The sequence below is a fragment of the Athene noctua genome, chromosome 8 (genome assembly GCF_965140245.1).
Source record: "Athene noctua chromosome 8, bAthNoc1.hap1.1, whole genome shotgun sequence".
In the NCBI taxonomy this organism is placed as follows: domain Eukaryota; kingdom Metazoa; phylum Chordata; class Aves; order Strigiformes; family Strigidae; genus Athene; species Athene noctua.
In genome coordinates this window covers 25,783,372-25,806,292 of record NC_134044.1, presented here as the reverse complement: position 1 = coordinate 25,806,292, position 22,921 = coordinate 25,783,372, and positions in this window count along the sequence as shown.

Genomic DNA, 22,921 nt, shown 5'->3' with positions numbered 1-22,921 from the left:
AAAGGCAAGAGGTAGAAAAAAGCCATCTCCCTGAATATTATGTCTTTGGTAATACCAGACTGGACCCATGCTGATAACCATCTTGCAACACAGAAGGCAACCTCTTAATAAACACTAAACCCTTCTAATCTGAAAGATTGCAACTACTCTAATTACCAGAAATTAAATTGTTCAAGGAAGGCTTATAAAATATAAGTCACTGTGTGCTCAAGAGAATAACAATATTTTTGCCTTTTTTTTTTTTCTTTTGACAGGACCTAATCCACTGGATGGTATTATAGTGCACAAGATTAGAGACAGATGGCCAGAAATATAGATAGTTACTAAAAATAGACCTCACTGAAAAGTGTTTGCAAGATTTTGCCATAAATGAAAACTAGGGTATTTCTCTAGTAAAATTTGTATATCCTCTTACAAATGCCGGTGGCATGTTAATTAGTCCGACTGTTGTTTTAGAGAACACTTTTGTAAAGGATATTTTGGTTCTAGTATTTACACACAAATAGGATTAGTTAAAAATTCATAGATATTTTAAAATATTTCTCAACACACCTCTAAAGTATCTTACTTTTTCACCTCTTTTGTGCTCAAAGGAAGTACTAGCTGCACAACGTTTGAGGTAGCAAGGATAGTTGCATTAAAATTTTATGGTAATAACTTAACTACATGGACCAGCCCGTGCAGGAGCTGTCACTAGAGAATATAAAAGAAATCATGTAACTATGCCCAATCAAAAAGTCAGCCCTGTTGCCAACGACAGTGGGAATTTTGTTATGCTAGAGCAAGTGTATAGATACTGGATAGATAATTCCATTTTACAACAAGTAAACCATTGCAACAAAATAAACAACAATTAAATTGATTATATCATGACATATGCTTTTTTGTTTTTTCCTGTGGGAGTAAAGTTTTATTTTCCTCCGTAGTTTAGTTTGCTGAAGGAATGGACCAGAGAATCACACTAGAGAGATCTTGAAATTCACAGCTTCAGTTCTTATGCCCTGAAAGGCCTTTTTCAGAGACTTTTCTCCCATAACCAGACAAAAAGCACATCCTTTCATGCTGTTAAGCCACACCACCATATTTCATATTCTTGCTGCTATACTTCAATAAGTCATCTGGTGACAGAGAAGGTTATTCAGGTCTGGAAGTGTCTCTGTTGAGCTATGGCAAACATATTTAGTTAAGTCCTTTTTGGATTATATAATTTGGAAAACAGTCCAAACTGTTCGTCTGAACCTCAGAGATGCCCTACAGCACACAAGATTTGAAGACAGCTGCCGAACTAGTAAGATGCCAAACCCGCTGACATCCCTGAGTTCATTCAAACAGAGGTGCAGCTCTCAGGGGTCAGAAAGAAAGAGAGAGAAAAAAAAAAAAAAAAATCTGATACCTAATTAGGAGCTGAATAGCCCTTACATTCTCAAACCTTCCCTCCTCTGTGCAGTATATATTTTCTAAGTTAAAAAATGTAGCAAGTTAAAATTTAAATTTTTTCAAATTTGTGAAAGGGTCTTCCTCTATCATTCATTAAAACTGTCTCAAAATTATGAGACATTTGCTCAAGTATTTAGTGTTTTATTAAAATGGTTGGAGCTGGCTTAAAAACGATCTCCCTTCCAAAAGAAATGTGTGCCTATGAAGATCTATACATGTATAGCCCACAGCAGAAGTATGATTTACAGACTTCCAGGTGTATAATATACATATTGTATAATATTATTTAATATTATTATCCTAAAAGTACTAAATGCTACACAATGAAATATGAATTTTCACATAGATCAGCATCAGAGAAATTCATGCACACTGACCTAAAACACTCATTCACCTATGGAGCATTTGTGTTAAACACCTACGCTGCTAAAACTGCAACAGTTTCTAATTTGCGTATAATATTGACTGCAGATTGCACATTCTATTAATGAAGAACAATGCTTCCAGCTGCTTCATCAACTGGTTTAGATGCCTCCATCTAAATTTATTGTTTAATTTTCCCTTCCTGAAAAAACTGGGATCCTTCCAGTGTTCCAAGATAGGCACCCTCAGATATTAAACCATCTTTTTGCAACTGTTTTGGTTTTTGTTTGGTTGGTTTTGGGTTGGGTTTTGGGTTTTTTGTTGGTTTTTTTTTTTTTTTAAATTAAGATCTCTGTTTTTATTACAAGTTATCAGCAATGGGCAGTTAAACCAGCTGCGGAAAAATCCATGACACATCATTTGGCAGTGTACACCATTTAATAAAAGAATGTGTTTGATATGAAGATAGAGTCTACACACATAATATTCCTTTGTACAGTTTAAGAGTGACACATTTCAGAGGCTACACATTACTACTAGCAAAAAACAAACGCATTTCGTTTTTCACCTCGTGCTGATGTTATCTGGAACCAGTGAGATGATGCAAAGGAAAGGCAGGGTCAGAAGTACTGTGTGACTTAAACTTGAGAACCAAATTAAAAGTTCAGTAAAAATGCACAAATAAATTATTACTAAATAGAAGTATTTAAAAGCTGTTCAGAAAAAATTAAAAAGCCATAATTAGCATTGTACATGCAACAAATTCTCAGGAGAGATGAAAAGATAGTGCAGGTAAAGCAGTGGTTTGAAATTATTTTGAGAAGTAATTGTAAAATAATTTCAGTTGGGATAGTTTAAGAAGTTTCCTACAAGACCCTACCATCATTTGCATATCAGTAGATATTATTTGCATTTGTTTGGACATAAATACATTGGAGAATAATATAATTATGGAAAATTCTAAAATGTTCAGATAAATATGGGACACCTACTCCTCATTTAATTAGAGAAACAACCACCTCAGAACAGGTACTGAGAAAAAGCCCACAGAGAATGAAAAAATAACTCAATCAGGAAAGAAATTGAATCTTAGAATCTAGAAACTGAAATCTGTCAAATTCAAGATGATTTTACAATGAGAATGAAAACAAATAGCACAAGAATGTTTCATCATGTGATTAAAAGAACAGGAAAAGACAAAGTGGAGATTTTAGGCAGGAAGATAAAACATAATCTAGATATAGTCAAAAATCTAAATGGATATATTAAATATTTAATAACGGCAGTACTGAACCTGGGGCAAAAGCAAAAATGGCTAGTGAGGATGGGAGCACAGTCACAGAAATGACCAAAGTTGAGATGAAGAAAAATACTTAACTATCACTAAACAGGATTAGAGAATCATCATCCCAAAGTCTTAAAGTAACTGGCATATAGATTCTCAAGTCTTGTGGATTTTATTTTTTTGTAATTAAGAAACATAAAATGACTCTCCAAGTGACTAGAGAGCAGTGAAAGCAGTGGTTTATTTCTAAATTGAGAAATAAGTGATGAGTGTAATCATAGACCTATTCTTGCAGCTCTGGTGCATGTAAGATTTTAAATGCCCTTGGGGGGAGTGGGGGTGGTGGTAGAAATAAAGACCTAGAAAGGAAATGAAAAAACAGGATCCAATGGAGACTAGGTTTCCAAGGAAAGATTACTGATACTGACTTACTGGCTTTCTTTTTCCTTTTTTTTCCTTCCCCTTCTTAAGAGAACTAGTTTCTTGGAAGGGGAAATGAGATAAATCTAATCTATCTGGACTCCGGTGAAATAGCTGATTACTTGTCACACTGGAAATTACTCGTATAAGTAGACTAGATGAGGATCAGCACAAAAAATGAGGATGGCCAGAGAACCATCTGAAAGAGACAGAAGAGTGGACTGATGAGTTTAGACTAAATTTCCCTGTGATGGCAAGGATTTAGCCTTGATGACTCAGAGGGTTCATTCTTTTGTTTTCCTTTATGGTCTTATAACAGGGAACTACTACCCATCTGCAGGATTCTTTCAGGTTAACACAGAGATGTGCAGACATGTTTGCCCATGAAGTACCATTAAAGAATAACAGCATGAAGGTCCATATAAACTACGACTGGGATCATATTAATCTTTTTCCTAAAACTACACACGAATGAAAAGGTAAGTGCTAGCGTTTTTATGACATTGTGGTATGTCACTCTGTGAATAATGACTGTGAATAAATATTGCATTCACGGAATTTTAATCTCCCTTCCGTCTGAAGTTCATAACGATATTGGTACTAACAGATTTATATTCCCCACCCAGCCAGCCTCATCAAATGACAAACCCCGGCATTCAATTGCATTAAATGATAATTAGTCAGTCTACTTCTAATCTGATGGTTAATATATCATGTCAAAGGCTTTCTTATGAAGAAGATTGAATTGGAATTTCATCTATAGCATTAACATAATCCATTACGATAATGGGTCCCAATCCCAGACCTGAAGCCTCAAGGAACTTTGGATATGGAAATGAATCTGAACCCAAGCTTTCTGCCTCAAGTGTCTCACTGTGCAATAGGCCAAACCAGAATTTATGTATTTGTCTCCCTTGAACTTGGGGGAAATTGAGATTTTACAGAAATAGGCAATTATATTACATAACTATGTTGAGTGTGACAAAGCAGTGCTTCCAAGTTTTAACCAGTAATAATGGGATGAGTAGAGATTCCCAAGAGAGAAATCCAAGGAGCAACTGAGTTACGTACACACAAATTAGCAGTGCTGTAAACATGCTGGAGCTTCCTGATTAGCTTCTTTCTGCCACTCCAGAGGAGCAGCAGAGTCTTGCAGGTCTTTAGTCATACCTGCCAGCCCCATACAGATCTGCCAAACTACAGCATCTAAACTGACACTTATGCTCAAGTATCTCTTTCCTTCTTTATAGGCACAGGCTCTCCTGAACTGGAAGCCTTTGTGGCAATAGATCTTTAGAAAGGTTTGAGGATGCCAGTAGCCTGTTTTCCACAATTTAAAAGGCATCACATATGGAGCTCAAGCTGGTAAACTAAGTCAGCTTCAGAGAGAGGCAGCAAACCAACTAGTGTAGATTTGCAAATTGCTTTCCCTTCACAACACGGTCCAACATTCCCACCACACATGTCAACTAAGAACCGGCATGATGTACAACAGTGATGTGTACAGCATCAACAAAAGAGTATTAGCCATCAAACTATAATGCTGGTAACTTAAAATCTTTTAGGGATATCTAAAGTGCAGGGACATTTTGCTAACTATATCCATGTGCAGCATAGCTACAATCAATCATTTCTGATTATTATCAAATTGAACATAACTGACAGTCATTAACATCATTAATGGATGAGTCTCTGTGGAAAGATAATTTTGTGCTGCCCTTCAGCTTTCTGGGAGACAATTCACGGAAGAGACAGTCACATATTTGACATCCCCACTGCCAGTCTCCAATCACTTGCTTCTCTCAAGCTACACCCTTGTATACGGGATTTCCACCAGATCTATTCCTGTGCTCCTGCCATATAACTGAGTCTTTGATGACCAGCCTTCCTTCTACCAGACTTACGTATTTGCAAATGGAACAAAATGTTTCCCCTGATTAAAAGCTAATCAGGCACTGGTAGTAGCAGCAACCCTTACAACCTGCAGTCTCTGATCCAGTAGCACATAAATTCATATAAAATATAAGGAATCAGATGGCACAGAGTCAAAAATTATAGAAGTCTCTTTCGCATCAATAAGTCTCGACTTCCTTTGGTCTTAAGTCAGAATTCCCCATAATAATGCATTTTTTTCCCCACTCACTTGTGGGACAGTTATCCCCAATAAGAAAATGATATACAGGAAAACAAATTATTTACTATTACTGGGTTACTTTCACATATCACTTGGGGTAAGTACAAATGACTGTAGCCCAGTCACCCAAGCCTCCTGTCCTAAATACCTTCAAAAGACCTTACAAAATCTATTTTACTTGTATGTTTACTAGTAGACAACACTTAATCAAAACAGACATACTAGCAAAAAACCAACCAACCAAACAAAACTGTGATCAATAGCTTCCAATGCGCTTTTTTCCTGTAAAGTAAGTGTACAACATAGCATTATAACACAGGGCATTCCTCTTCCAAATAGTATTCTAAAGTGCCTTACAGATTAGAATAATGTAATCAGTAAATTAAATAGCTTATAATGGAAGAGATGAAATATAGCATTAAGAGGCTCAGACAAGTGAGATTTTAAAAGACAGCAAGTCAATGAGGCAGAGAGATTCAGACAGGCTGTTCCAGATGGCAGGGTCTTCAGAGGAATAGGGGCTTACAGCAAAGGCACATTTGTGGGATAGCACAGTGAAGAAATCGTCACAGTAGTCAAAAGAGCAGACAAGTCAATAGAAGATGACAAAATAGGATGCAGTGCACACAGATGTCTCAGGACTCTTCAATCTCTATCCTGCATTCAGTGGTAGGACCATGAGGACTATCACTTCAGCTCTCTCCATTTGTACTCTCACCCTTCACTTGAATTGCCTTACAAATTGCCTTTAATTTCACTAGATTTAGGCACAATGCGAAACACAACAGGGCATGCACATCAGCTGAGTTCAGAATTCTAAATGAAATACAAATAACAAGAATACCCATAACAAGACCTACTGGAATAGATCACAGGTACAAAAGCATTTTCAAACTTATCTTAAAATGAATATAAGAAGAATTATATTGTAAAAATAAAGGCAATGAGACCACAATATTTCTGAAGTGCACAGGCAACATCATTTGGAAAATTGTACAGCCAAGAGAAGCAGGACCAGGAGACGTTAGTGATGAGAGGAAAATTAGAATTATCTTTATTTTTCACTGTGCAAGCCAAAGACAGAGATGGGCAGAAGAGATCTGTTAAAGGAATTGAAGATACTGTTTAGAAAAATGGACTTTCACTGTTACTCAAGAGTCACATTTCTTGAAGATTAAGGTGATTAGAGAGCTGTCAAACTGATCTGAACCTATCACACAACTGTGTAATGTATACTCCTTAGACCTGCACACACTGTGAGGACTAATGATGTCAAAACAGCAAAATTTCTTGCAACGTGAAGAAATTTTGTCATTTCTGCCTTTAGTTCCAAATGTGTCATTATATATAATCCTCTGGGCTTTGTGGGAATTTTGCCTGAAATGTGACAACATGACTACTCCCACAAAAGAGTAGGCTTGGATATGTTCCCTCTGTGATGTGTCTAACTTATGAAAATAACCATTGATGGGTATCAATACAAACAATACATCAGTCATGTAAACATTTTTACTATGCTTTAGAATTGCTCTTGAGATTCAGAGATGATTATTCAGCAAGCTTCTCAGCAATCACAAAACCAATTAGCACAAACACATTTTTCATTGAAGGTCTTGTTAGTGCTCAGGGGAATTGTCACTTGAGACGCCTTCTATTGAGCATTATCATTCATTACTCGCTGGAGGGAAGGGACGTGCCATCCAGAGGGACCTGGACAGGCTGGAGAGGTGGGACGTTCAAACCTCATGGAGTTCAACAAGGCCAAGGGCAAGGTCCTGCACAGGGGTCAGGGCAATCCCAAACACAGATCCAGGCTGGGTGAGGAGCAGATGGAGAGCAGCCCTGCCAAGAGTAGGACTTGGGGGTATTAGTGAATGGAAAACTGACCATGACCTTGAAAGCCGGCAATGAGTGCTGGCAGCCCAGAAAGCCAACTGTGCCCTGGGCTGCACCCAGAGCAGGGTGGGCAGCAGGGCCAGGGGGGGATTCTCCCCTCTGCTCCACTCTGGGAGACCCCCCTGCAGGGCTGGGTCCAGCTCTGGGGCACCAACAGCAGAAGGACACGGACCTGCTGGAGCGGGGCCAGAGGAGGCCACGGAGATGCTGGGGGGGCTGGAGCCCCCCTGTGAGGACAGGCTGGGAGAGTTGGGGGGTTCAGCTGGAGAAGAGAAGGCTCCGGGGAGACCTTAGAGCGGCCCCCCAGGGCTGAAAGGGGCTGCGGGAAAGGGGGGGGGGGGACTCTGGATCAGGGGGAGGGATGGGATGAGGGGTGACGGTTTTAAACTGACAGAGGGAGATTTAGATGAGATCTAAGGCAGAAATTGTTCCCTGTGAGGGGGGTGAGGCCCTGGCACAGGCTGCCCAGAGAAGCTGTGGCTGCCCCCTCCCTGGAAGGGTTCAAGGCCAGGTTGGACGGGGCTTTGGGCAACCTGGGCTAGTGGAAGGTGGCCCTGCCCAGGGCAGGGGGTGGGACTGGATGATCTTTAAGGTGCTGTCCAACCCGAACCATCCTGTGATTCTATGTAAAGCTTTGGCACTCTATATATGTAAGGTAGCCATTATCATCCAAGGGTTTAATTCACTAAATCCATCTACATAAATGAGATACAGTAAATAGTATTTTTCCGAATGTTTCTTGTGAGTACAAAATCATTACTTAAGAGAAACTGAGTAAATGCTTTTAAAGAACATAACATTTTAAGCAAAAATCCACACAGTCATTTATATCTAAAACATTTAAAAAGCAGGCATATGATCAATGAGAATGCTCCTCCATTACTTCAGAAACACAGTCATTTTTTACCTTGTAAACTCTAAATTAATTTTAAGAAATAGACAAGCTGAATACTAAAAATTATATTCCAGAAAGAAAAGGATGGACTGTGATTTATTCAGCTTGAGCTTTGCAATAATAGGGAAGGAGCAGGACAAGTGCCTGACACTAACCTAGAATACAGAAATTTTAAAAGGAGCTAATGAGGAACATTTACTGGGATAGAACCCGAACCTTAGTAAAAACTGAGAATTAAAAAATCTAGCTTCTTATTTTAACCATGTAACATTTTATAGTCTCCTAAATTTTGGAACCAAAAGCTTTGCCTTCCTAACTAATGCATTCTTTTCTCAGTAACAGCTTTCAGAAATCAACCAACTGCCACAGTTTGAGCTTAGGGAAAAAGGCAACTCCTGTACCACCAAGTGAAGCATAGCTTTAATCTGGTTAAAAATTACAAATATGAGTAACGAAATTCACATGAGTAGTCCTATTGATTTCATTTGCTTTGTACTAAATCAATTTCAAGACAATTTATTCATATGCATAACTGGTTTCATCACAGAGCCCTTACAGAACATCTTTTCAAAAATGGGAAATAATCATCATAACTGTTAAGCAGAAAAATATTTCAGCATCTAAAAATGACATCCCCTCAGAAATTAATTATAAACAGAGAAGGCAAATATTTTATAATGTCCTAGCTGATTAAGTCCATTAGTTATGAATACATAGCTTTGCATGCATTACGGTGCAAAATCTTCACCAGAGAAACTCTGGTAACATTTTACTTCAACGTTCCGTTTTAAAACTTTATTATTATTAAAAGATAAGCAAATAGCTTTACAAATTCAGGGGTTTATAGAGAACATTATCAAATTAAATAATAATTACTTTTGACAGGTAACTGCCAAATATGTTATTACAAAGCAAATTTTAACACTATGACAACAGATCTTTAGCCTTTGTTTATATAAAGTTGGCCATTTAAGATCATACAATATTCTAAGGGATCACATCCTTCTTGGTGGTTTGGGAATTTTAATAACTCAAGTAAGAAGGTCCATGCTATTCTTACCTGGACACACACATTTCTTGTTACTTCTAAATCAAGAGTGAGCATATCTGGTGGTAATACCTCACCCAATATATTTTTATCATTGTAAAATGTCTGTGTGAGTTTTTTTAAACATCACTCCTTTAATCTTCACAAGTTACAGAAAGGGATGCACATTCTAGATGTTTCTGCTACTCTGCCAATATAGTTGAGAGATTGAAAGAAGTACAAACCATCAAAACCACTGAATTTTGAACTCCAGGCTTTACTGGAGCTCTTTTCCCCAGCTAGTAGTAGGTGATCAGGTCTTTCACTTATCTAAAATACTTACTGAACCTCTTCATAATGCTTTCAGGGGACTCCTAAGAAATAAGAATTATCCTTTCTGCAGTCAGTTCTTCTAATTCCTAATCTAAAAATCACTTAGAGTCAGTCACCATTTTCACTCGCTTCTTGAGAGGATTCTTTCCAAGCCACACTAAACATTGCAATGAACTAAAATTTTAGTTTTCCTCCATGTTCAGCCCCATCTTTTCCATTGAGAGACCTAGCAGAAAAAGGTCTGCTATTTTGCACATAGATGATGCAGAAACAAGAACAACTATTTAGGCGGTTGTCCTGGTTTTGGCTGGAATAGAGTTAATTTTCTTCACAGTAGCTAGTATGGGGCCGTGTTTTGGATTGGTGCCACGAACAGTGTTGATAACACGGGGATGTTTTTGCCACTGCTGAGCCCGGCTTACCCAGAGCCAAGGGCTCTTCTGCTCCTCACCCCACCCCACCAGCGAGGGGCTGGGAGGGGGCACAGCCGGGACAGGTGACCCCGGCTGACCCCAGGGCCATCCCGCACCACACGGCCTCATGCTCTGCACATAGAGCTGGGGAGGAGGAGGAGGAAGGGGGGGACATTCAGAGTTGTGGCGTTTGTCTGCCCAAGTCACCGTTGCAGCCCGGCTGTCCTGAGGGTGGCTGAGCCCCTGCCTGCCCAGGGGAACTGGGCAACGAATCCCTTGTTTTACTTTTCTTTTGCATGGCTTTTGCTTTACTTATTATGTCTTCAGCTCAGCCCACAAGTTTTCTCACTTTTATTCTTTCAATTCTCTTCCTCATCCCACTGGAGGGGGAGTGAGCGAGAGGCTGGGTGGGGCTTAGTGCCAGTTGGGGTTAAACCACAACAGAAATTTAAAATACCATTTTATGTATGTGATATCTGTGCACAAAGATAACGCCCAACTCAAAGTTTCAGTGAGTAAATATGTCTAATTATACTAGTTCTGATAGATCTGATCAGGCTACAGGACAGAACTTTTATAAAGGATTAAAATATTGCTTTTGCTTTGTATAATACTGCCTCTTTAAACTAATTACAAGAAATAATTATTTCAGTCATTTCTACTCAGCCTAACCTCTGGTGCCTGAAGAATCACAAAGCATTCTGCATGTTAGAGACTATCACTTCCCCTCAGCCTTTTGGTTATTGAGAGGCTGAAAGAGTCAAAAATCTACATCTTTGAATTAAATTTCATTGGTTTTGAAATGCAGCTACCGTGCAACTGAACTAACCCTACACACACAATTATCCAGCAGACCTCACCAGAAATCATTGCACAAAATCTCCACACTTCATGGCTTTGTAGTTGTGGGCTGAGGCATGTTGGGAAAAACTGGAAAATCCAAATTTCCTAGCATTGGCCTTGTGTACATCTTAGCAAATAAGCTCTGAATGCACAGCTGGGGAGCCAGGGAATTCTCTTATTTAAGAGAACACTAGACAGACTAAAAAGAGAGATTAATGACATAGTTCAGTTATAGCAACACAAGCCTAAACTATCTTAAATATTTTGTCTAAAAGTTGCATTATAAGTAAATAAAATCTAAGGAAATATTCACACCACCTACTGCAAAGTTGGTCTGTTACACTACACAGTCTCTACCAGCATTTTACTGATGGTTTCACATTTAAAAAAAAAAAGAAAAAAAACAGAAATAATTTTTTATGTTACAGTAGAACACTGGCTATCTCAACAGAAAACAGTACATGGTTCACAGTTCGGCTCTAATTAGGTTAGGAAAATTAATTATTCCCTACCTTTAATTCCTATGAAGCAGATGAAAAGTTGAATATGAGCTACCCATGTGCACCTGCAGCCCAGAAAGCCAATCATATCCTGGGCTGCATAAAACCAGGCATGGCCAGCAGGTCCAGCGAGGCGTCTCCTCCTCTGCTCTCCTTGGCTCTCGTGAGACACAGCCTGGAGCGCTGTGGCCAGGACTGGGGCTCCCAGTTCAAGAAAGACATTGACCAGTCAGAGGGAGTCCAGAGAAGGCCACAAAAATGGTCAGAGGGCTGAAACAGCTCTCCTGTGAAGAAAGGCTGAGAGAGTTGGGGTTGTTCAGCCTGGGAAAGAGGAGGCTTTGGGGAGACTTACAGCAGCCTACTTAAAGGGGGCTTATAAGAAAGATGGAGAGAGGCTTTTACCAGGGCCTGTAATGACATGACAAGGGGTAACAGTTTTAAACTGAAAGAGGGCAGATTTAGATTAGATATATGGAAAGAATTCTTCCCTGTGAGGGGGGTGAGGCCCTGGCACAGGCTGCCCAGAGAAGCTGTGGCTGCCCCCTCCCTGGAAGGGTTCAAGGCCAGGTTGGACGGGGCTTTGAGCAACCCGAGCTAGGGAAAAATATTCCCACCCACAGCAGTGGGGTTGGAACTACCTGATCTTTAAAGGTCCTTTCCAACCCAAACCATTCTAGGATTCTTTTGTTTTCCATTAGTGAAGAGAAAAAGGGGTGAAATATGCTGTGAAACACACTGTGAAACAATGTAGAGTTTAAGAAAAAGATTCCTTTGTATTTAACCGGAATGAGCTTACTGTAAATCAAAAGCTTAAAAGTTTTTAAGTTGTAATTGGATCAGCAGGGCTCTGACAGTTTTCTGGTTTATAGCAGTGTGGATCTAAAAGAATGGCTCTTTTTAAAGAGGCGGCTCACAAGAGACAAGCAGTAAAAAAGATCCAGTGTGGGATATATTTTCAAAGGAATTTCAAATAGACTATCAATCTCTTAATGCTCTTTTTGTATTACGAGTAAACAGGGCTCCAGTTTAAACTTCAGAATTCAACATACCCTACTTTGCCAACTTATTCTCAGTGCACCTAAGACCCCATTATGTGGGAGATGACTAAGGACTTAGCTGATTGTCTGCAGTGTTTGATATACAATCTTGACAAGCATAGTCTATTAAATTAGAAGAATGCCAGCCAAAGTGAGTGACAGAGATTTTCAGAGACATGGTAAGAGGAGTGAATAAAAAATGAATAGTAAGTTTTTCACCTATGCAGCCCAGGCACCCAGCTGGCTCTTATCAAGACTGTTATCTTTCAAAGATAATTATTACAGCTCAAAAAGAAGTTAGAGGCATGTTGTAACCTTAGTTAGTAATTAAAATTCTGCGGAGAATGGCATGCTGATATTCATAGCAAATGCTTATAATCCTGTCCCTAAAATCCATTTATCTAAGTTCCACTGACTTTCATTGGGACTTATATACCTAAGTCACTGAGACGCTTCTGAATAACAAATCCAAAAGAGCTACAGATAAAATTCTAGGCATCTTCAATAACAGAAAGCTATACCTTTCTGTTACTGAAATATAAAATGCGATAAAATGTCTGCACTGAATAACAGCATGAGCTCCTATCTCTGCTGAGAGATTCTAAATAAAGGGTCAAGTCTTCAAACATTACCTTGATGCAGCTTTCTGAAGCATCCTCTTTAAGGACCGGAGACCTTTGTAGCCTTTAATATCAATAACAATTGTAACAAGAAGTTGGATTCTTCTCTCCTGTATATACCTGTATACACCAGGTAAATCCTATCCTGCCTATCAGTATTCCAAGCATGCAAAGGGCACAAGGGAAGGAAGGCCATCTGTCAAGCTGAAAAAGAACAAGAGCTATTAGAGAGGATTTTACAAAGTGACAATAAAGTAGCAACAGAGAAATGCAGTATATATGCTTAAAACACAAGCAGGTGAATAACCTGGACAAAAAAGTCCTTACAGAAGAAATTACGTTAGGTAGATCAAGAACCAAGTTGAATCCAAATCTGTAGAAAAATGAGCTTTAGGTAGTTTATTATTATTTATTATTATATTATTATGTTATATTAATTAAATTATGTTATTATTATTTAGGTAGTTTATTATTATACCTTTATTAGGTATTTGACAATCCAATATAGCTTTGAATTTAACTTGATATTGTCATTTACCGTCATTTCGGTTTGTTTGTTTGTTTTTTCTAATTAAACATTTAGCAAAAGCCATTATATATAACCAATATAGGCCAAGTGAAACATTTGGGTATCAACCTTATATCCACATTGCCTGGATATATGCTAAAACCTATGGATAATTAACTGCCAGAAACTAAGACACCTGTTTTATAGGTGAAAATGGCTTAAAGTATATTCCTAGTATATTCTTTATGGCTTAAAGTATGTTCTTAAAAGAAAAAAAAAATAAAAGGGGGGAGAAAGGACACATGTATAATCTAAATGCAGATTACACAATCAGAAAAAAAAAAAGCAGGAAGTAATCTAGTGGATATTAAATCATCCATTAAATTATGCATTTGCTCTAACCCTCACCTAATCTTTCCAAACTTTTGGCACACGTTGGGGATCAATGGCTCCCTAACAGCGCCGGTGTGGTACTGACGTACGTACTGCACCACAAAACCATGAAATCCAAATCAAATTTCTGAGTTACTGGATGTATTTTTAACAATCCAGTAATCTTTCTCCCAATAATGGTTGAAATTAACATAATCTACCTTAACTGCTCCTGCCCTTCCTTGAATGGCTTAACCACAAATTTAACACACGTGAATGTATACACACATACATATATATGTACACACATTAAAAAACAATTGCACTGTCCTAGTGCATCCTATTATCCACACCATCACCAACTGGCCAAGAAACTTTTCCCAGATCGTTTCAAACCACTATCTCATAGTTTCACCATCTGAAATGTAAAAATTTCTGTATCCCACCTATGAACTACGTTTATAAACACAAATGTGGGGACAATTGCACCTGAAATAAATTACAAAGCTACTTAACTTAAAATGAAGCACTTCCAGTACCAATAGTCTATATTCATAACATGAAACTGCAGCAACATAACAATTCCAAAGTTTATATTACACGTTCAGAATTGGAGATCAAATGTCTCTAACACTGGTTATAGGTTATCATCCCATGTGCATTTGTGGAAAAAAACACAATCAACAAAATTCTCAAGAATAAATTAGGTGTATGTTGTCAATAAGCTGGACTGTATTTATAAATATTTTGAAAATTCTAATAGTTTCCTGATCATAAAAAAAAAAAAAAATTCTAAATCTATCAGTTTCTCTTTTTTTTGATTGATTAGTTTTTCACTTAAATTTTCTCTGTTGACTCTAATTACGCAATATTTCTGGGCTTATTAAAAAGCTTTTTTTCTTTCATTCACACAAGAGAGCACCTGTTCTCTCTCCAGTTTTCCCCCCAGGTTCACACATCTCTAATCATCACCACAATAGTAAAACTGACCATGACATTAAAACAATTTCTGCAGGAATTAAGAAGCCACTTTTTACTTTCATGAAAGTAAATATAGAAATTTAATATTTCATTTTCAATGAAAATTCATATATAAATATGGAAATATAATATTTCCTTTTCCAATGGGTGCACTAGGTAAACCAGACCCAAGGCAGTTTCAGTTTGAGGTAATAAAATTTTCTGTTTGGCATGTTTTATTGCTCTGGACTCTGCAGCACACCAAAACATTCACCCAGCTATAGTCAGGAGGTTAAAACTGGACAGCAGAAATCATGAGCAGACTTGGTAGGTTGTCCTCTGGCTGTGAATAACAGCTCTCAGATTTTATGAGTTACAAGAAACGCAAAGTATATTCTATATTAAGAGTTTAATTTTTTTTTTTATTAGCTTATCACTAGTTTTTCTTCTCTCATTGCAATTTCCTTCTCTTTTCCCTAAATTGATTGTAAGATGGAGAACAGCTTATACTTCCAGTTCATATAATTTGCATGTTCTAATGTTGCCAAGTAATCAAACATGACTTTCAACTTTCTGTCATCCAAGCGGTTTGTCACCAAGCACGCCCAGGGGGCCCTACCTTATAAAATCAGGCAATTTTAGGCAGATTGAAGTAGGTTGAGTCCATCAAGCCTTTAGATTTAGCTGAGTCCTTCGTAAGATCCAAATAAGATATTTTCTGTAGACCATTCCATGAAAAACGTTTTATACGTCATAATTCTTAGAAACCAAACTGTTATGAGAAACAGGATTCATGATCCACGTAGTCATGTGACTCATTCTTTGATTTCATTTCTATTTCAGTGAGCAAGTGTTAAATAATCAAGCTATTGTGTTTCTTTACAGGATAAGGAACAATCCTACATCGTGCTAAGGAGGGCCTAAACAGACACTTCAACCGCTTACAAATTCAGTGTATATGAGAGCAACTGTGGCAACTGTGAGCATGCGTGTGCATGCCTGTAGCCTTCTCGGTTGGGGTGAAACAAGACTTAGTTTGAATTCCAGTGAAAGAGCGGTGAAAGAGAAGTTATATTAGGGTGAGTTAGCACCTGCACACAGGGTAACCGCAATATGGCTGCAAAATGTCAAACACAAGTTGGGCAAATGCCAGAAATTTTCAGAGTTTGTATCAAAACTCAAAGCACACCAGTTAAAAGGCTGGATAAATACTGTAGTCCTACTTCTGGAGCAACACAGGCATTTGTGGCAAAATCATAACAGGCCCAAAGAATTATTTTATGAATGTATTTTCTATTAGAGTTCACAAACCATTGCTCTAATGCAGTTGTAACACTGGAAAAGATTCCAAATATAGGAAATATCAACCTCTACTAATATGGGTGCAGCCATTATTGCTAAGGGTTTGTGGTTTTTTTAATCTTTACTATGCAAGGTGATCCGAGCTAATTCAATCTCCTTTCATTAAACATACTGCTTCTTTTTTCAGTCTCAAATATCAATGGCTGTTGGTAAATGTTAATTTTATAATAACTGCTGATACTTGTGTTAGAAAAGAATGGAATCACATGAAACTGATAACCCCTGAACTAACTACTTCTGGGATAAAAATTTGAATAAAGGGGAATATTTCACAATAAACTGCACCGAATCCTTCATCTTGTGGACTTTTTTATTTAAGTACCGCCACTTCTTTGTACAATAGCTAGAATCACTGGGGAGATAGCCTTTGTGTATTTTTAATTAATTTCTTCATTTATCTTGATGATGATCTAGATTTACTGAAGCAATCTACAAAAGTGTTATTTTAATAAAATTGCAGTCACCATTTCTCTGCCTAGAGTCCCTTACTGCTAATATTAAATAATCTCGTAAAGATTTACAAGTCTAAAATAAATTTGCCACTATTTTTAATGATGTCAGAATGCTGACACTCACCAACCACATGCATTTCTTAATCCAAAATTTATCATGTTTGTGATAGTTACTGAATATTTTATCACACTTATCCTAGAAAAATTGTTATAGGGATTTAGGGGTTTTTTTATTAAAAAAAATATTAACTCAATTTTCTTTCAGACACAGGCCTGTAGAACTGAAATATATTATTTTGTTTACTAATTATACAGCATTTTATAATCCCTTGCATAATTAGGTTGCTTTTGATGATTTTTTATTTCCTTGCAATGAAAGCTGTAGATCTTCCAGACTGACACAAATTTCTACGTATCATCCACTGCGAAAAAGTTGCCCCGTTTCATACCTGCTGAAGCTCTGGCCAGTGGAACCCAGCAGTGTTCCAGCTGCAGTTCCAGTCCAGATAACCTTCTCATCCAGCAAAGAATCTGGTTCTTCAGAGACAGCGCAGCTTATGAAGCTCATAAGAGCCTTGCACTTAATAATATTAAAAGCTGGTTTCGTAAAACTAATATATCTGCACTCGCAGATTTACCAGAAAGGCTGAGGAGCTGTTCACCTACTTGATTAGCAGAGCACCCTCTCGCAGTCTAAACTGCACTGCACCTTTCTCCCTTCCCTTACAATTGATATTACAGTCCCACTGCTGCTCTATAAATCTCACCCTTTAGCGAGGAGGAGGAGGAGGAGGAGAAGGGATGTTTTATGAAATTCTTAGAAGAGTCTGTTTCCTCCTGAGCCTTGAAAAATCATGCAACTTCCAGCTACAGCCGATCTTATTCTTCCCTTCCAAACACTGGAATCTGCCCTTCCTAACAGGGCACGGCAGCACTTCATAACCCAGGCAAAGATTTTCCACCAAATTCAGAGATGCAACTGTGTCCATCAGTACTGCCAATCTTCATGCAGTTTGGACAATCTTTCCTAGACAGATAACGGTTAATACGATTTTAATGAGACTATGGGACTACAGTTCTAATACATTTTTGTTTCTCATTTAGATACCTTGCTTTTTAACACTTCATCACTATTCATTAAGTTTAAACTGCATTTTTAACCTGTATTCAAAAACAGGCTTTAAGGTGAGGTAGTTTCTTGAAAGCCCTCAGGCAAGAACTGCAAGTCTCTTAAATTGCAGTGATCTTTCTGGCAAGCAAATCTTCCCAAAAAGGAAAGAATATCAAGGGAACCTTGACCATGAAATAGCAAAGCTTAACTTTTTTCTTTTTTTTAAGAGTAAGGTTATTTTTTCTAACAGTTATTTTTCTGCCATTACAGTTGGCAATGTTATGAAAGGCACGATCCCACAGAAAATTGCTCAAAAGGTCCATAAATTTCAATCTGTCATGGATGGGTTAATCAGTTCAGAGCCCTAGAGAAACACCACATACTTTAGGCCACATTTATGGCCTAAAGAAAAAATTGGCATTGACCCTAGGTTCTACTGGGAATAACTAGGCAACTGGAATTGGTATCTGTTTATTAACTCTGCCCTTCCTCAGGATGAGCACACTGGATCGAGCTAGACCTAAGGATGGCTGGATGAGGCTTCAGAACTGACACAGGCCACTTGCTCAGGACAGAGCAAAGAAGGACAATCTAGTTAAGGGAAACAAGCACCTTTGCCTTCATTTCTGACACACCTCTTCCTCCAGCAGGCAGGAGCTGAGCTAAGTTCAAAATCGTCACTGAATATGGTTTGGAGTCTGACTGCAATGTTAATTTTGCTACTGTCTTGCTATCTGTCTTGTCAGAGACAAGAAAGAGCAGATTGTCTGGGTTGAGGACTGGCCATTATGGCCATTTCCCATACCCACGTATATGACTGCAATATCTCACATCCAGGAGTCCTAGACATTAATGTAATGCAAATAAATCATATAGAAACAACCTTGGGCATGCCCACGAAGGAAAACAAAAAACACTTTTCACAAGAAAATTTAGAGTTAATAATTTTCCTGTATGTTTAAAAGCATAATCAAATGCCATATCCTTACAGCAAATATTTTTACACACTGTAGAGCACTTAATATCTAGAGTTTCTGGATTGGTTTTTTTTCTTCAAAGTATACATAGCAATTTAAATCTTAAGGAAACAATGGAAAGTAAATAGGAGCTGGCTGAAAATAATTCATCCTAAGTTATTTTCTGACACTAATTAAATAAGTCTCCACATTATGCTTAAGCAGCCTGGAATTTCATCATGCCATAAGATCGCCTTTGTGCTGTGCTTTTTGTCTTTTCACACTTCTCTGGGCATTCATGGATTTGTATTTTGATGATGTTCAAAGAAGAAACCTTTTTTCCTTTCAAATGAAAGTAGGCTACTTCGTGGGGGAAAAAAAAAAAAAAAAAAAAAAAAAGACTGCAACTCATAACTCTTATCTGATTTGCTAACTTTAGATTTGCTCTCTCAAATGGTAATGATTATTAAAAATGAGAACATCATTACTGTAAAGCCAAAATAAATGGCTTGCGTAGGTGAACTGATTGGGTTAGAGGATGAAAATGTTCTCTGCAAGACTTAGCTGATAATAGCAACCAGCATCATCTAGCAACATTGCAGCACTCCTCAGATACAGTTAAGTCCTTGACCCATCACGTGCTACCGAAACCCTTTTGGCAAGGTAAGAGTTTGAATTGGGACAACTTGGCAACATCTAATCTCATTTCTATTCCAAGGTGTCATAGAGAACATGGTATTAGCAGCACACGTGGAGCAAAGCATTAGAGTATTACAACACATTATATTCTTTTTTCCCCCCCTTTCTTCCCTAAAATTGGAGGAAAAAAAACCCCAAACAATAAATGTTCTCTTATAAGAAAGGATTTGACTTGTTTCTTGGCCCAAAATCTGAAGTACTGGAATGTGCCCGAGACATTTATCTGGTGTAAAATTCAGTTTAATATCTAAATGAGTTTTTCCTATCAAAGTTCAGAAAACCACCAGCAATCTTGCACCTTTAATGATCCACCATTGCAAATTCCTTGAATTGGAGGATAAAGCTTTGCAGAAAAAATAAAAAATACTTTACTATTCAGGAGATGTGGAAACTGTTAACAGTTACCACTGTGCTGCTTCTGTAGAAAAAAGGGTTTTAAAGAAGCAAAATATCTTTACATGTGTTCATATATGTCTCATAATTAACCTATAAATCAAGACTTGTGGGCTAATTCAGCTGAAAATATTAATTACACAGTTTGACCAACTGTCCTTTCACTTTCCTGATGAGTAAGTAGAAGCTACTTTGTGATGTGTACTGTACACAACCAGTAAACATGAAGTCCTTTCTGGTGTTAGAGATAGTGATGACTCTAGCGGTGTTCTCTGCACTTCAAAAAAAATTAAAATTGCTAAGGACCAAATATTAGAACTAACTGCTTAAGTCAAACGCCAGTTTTTAATATCTGATTCAGGATCTGCTCAGAGATTTAACATTCCTCACAGAACCACAGCTTTCCAACACCTTGAGAACCAAATTTAGAAGAGCAGATGTGCAAAATGAGAAGTTCATAGAGCAAGTACCTGGCCCCACACCCACTTGAACTACCAAACCACACAAATATATTTGACTGCCAGCCAGATCCATTAGGCCGTGAGTGTGCAATTGTATTTTAGGCTACATAACAGTCTCCCCTCAATGTGACCACACTAGTAACATCAGCAACCTTGAGATCCAGGTCATTTTGCATATCTTTCTAGTAAGAAAACATGCAACTACTCCCCTCATGTGAGCTAGACTGGATTGGCAGGAAGCAACGATGACTAGAGTGGCAGGGATACAAAAAAAGATGAGTTCAACTTCCTAAATACATAGGACTTCACCATCAAAAGGTGAACAATGATGGCAAACAGCACGTAAAATTACACATAGGAGTAGCAGGGAACATTTGAGGTGCAAGTTTTAAGGGGAAATTTGACAGATAAATTAATGGGATCATATGGCATTCCTGCCTGAAGGCACCTGGATTCCATTACTAACATCTCTTCCAGGTTTAATTTCCCTTTGTTCTGGTATGAAATTTCTAGTTCCAGTACAATAAAAATAAATATGAATAAAGAAATAGTCTCTTGAGAGATATTGAACAAAGTCAATACTGAATTTCAAAGGAAATAAGGTAAAGGAAAGAAAAAGAAACAAAACCTGCAAGTATTAGGCAGCTGTTAGGAACTAGGATGGAATTTTCTGAAACAGTTCGTGAAATTTTTAAAAACAGCTGTTTTATTAAAAATTTAAACATACACAAATGGTCAATGACCAGGAATGTTTCAAAAGGAAAAATATCTGGAAAGCTATAATATATGTAACTAAGTAAAACATTTTCAAAGACAGCAAAAACAATTTGAAAAATGAAACTTAAAAGAGAATATTTGCTCTTTGGTTTTGCTGAATTTTTGAGTCAAACTGAAGGTATTTGACTGTTCTCTGCATCATGATAACATTTTTTTTCAATATCTCAGATATGTTTTGTTTTTTTCTCTTATCCATCTCTATTTGAAATCACAACTAGACTCAGCTACTGTTACCCGAACCAGTCTGATAAACTCATGCTCTCATTTTAGTTCACATTTTCCTTTGACTTTTGGAGGGAGAAAGATTCCTTTCTTGATGCTAAACCTGAAGGTGCAAGATACAACAAAAAAAAAATGATGAGTCCTTTTTTCTCCTTTTCAGTTTTAAGACCTATTGATAACTTTCAGGTATTTTTGATTTTCAGGAAAAATTGGTGTTTTATTTCTCGACCATTTCCAACACAAGGTCATTTGTTGTCAGATATTTTAGCAAAACCAGAGTTCTTCAACAGAGAAGTGAATTTATTTTGTGTTGAATCAATTTTAATTTGATGTTTATATTGATCATTATATTTTTAGAATCAGAGGCTAACTGATAATTTAAATAAATACGCATTTCTTCGTTCTGACTAACAATGTAACATAACAAGTGAAAGGAACAGCCTATATGACATCCTAAGCAGTTGTTTCTTAATTTAAAAATAGAGATAGAATGCCATCTACTTGTTAGTTTCCCATATTGCTGGCTGAGGAAAAAAGAGTTAACACCCTTGGATTACTGCAGTCTTTAAGTATATGCTTTGGCTAATCATCTGTGTCCAGAATTACATGAAAAAAAGAGCAGCCATCAAATTAGCATGCACCTGATATGTTCAGTGCATCAATTATACAACACAGCAGAGCTGTCTCCCTTTCCAAGGTACTGACTCCCAAACGCCAGCTCTGGAAAGCATTCCAGACTAAAGGAAGGGACAACTTCTGATGCTTCCTGGCTTATTTAGAATCCAGATCCTGGACAAGAAGCGGCATTATGGAAGTAATCAGAATAAAGTACAGAGGCAGTCTTTGTTCTGCACGGCTCGCCAGTCTCTGGAGATGACTTTACAAGAACAACTTGATCCCCAAAGTTTCACAACGGGTGTTATCAGCTGGACAGAGCAGGAAAGAGTTGTTATTCAAGTACAGGGCAGACAAACCACAAATGTGTTCCTGTTCATCACAATATCAAAAATCACAATGTCTACCAGAATAATCTACAGAGAACTATTAACCCATAAGCACAAAGGATGATACACATTTAAAATACCTTTGAGCTTTGCTTACTAAAGCTTTCATCAGTTCTCTACCAACCCTCTTTGCACCTAATCACGCTCTTCATTTGCAATTTTTTTTGACTACCAGAAAAACTCACTATCAGACTGTGATGTGTTTCAATGGAAAAGACCGTTTCCTGAAACCAAAAGACTCTGCCATACCTAATATATTTGGGAGGGGGGAAGTGTCGTCTCTCTTTTATTCCCCCCCCCGGTCAAAATAGCCATCTGCGTGACTAAAAGTCTTGGAAATAAGATCTATAATTACTATGCGCTCAGTTAAGCTTTCATATCACTGCTCTCTCTAAGCTTTAGTAGTTCTTTCACAAATATTTATTTGGAAGCTCTATAAAC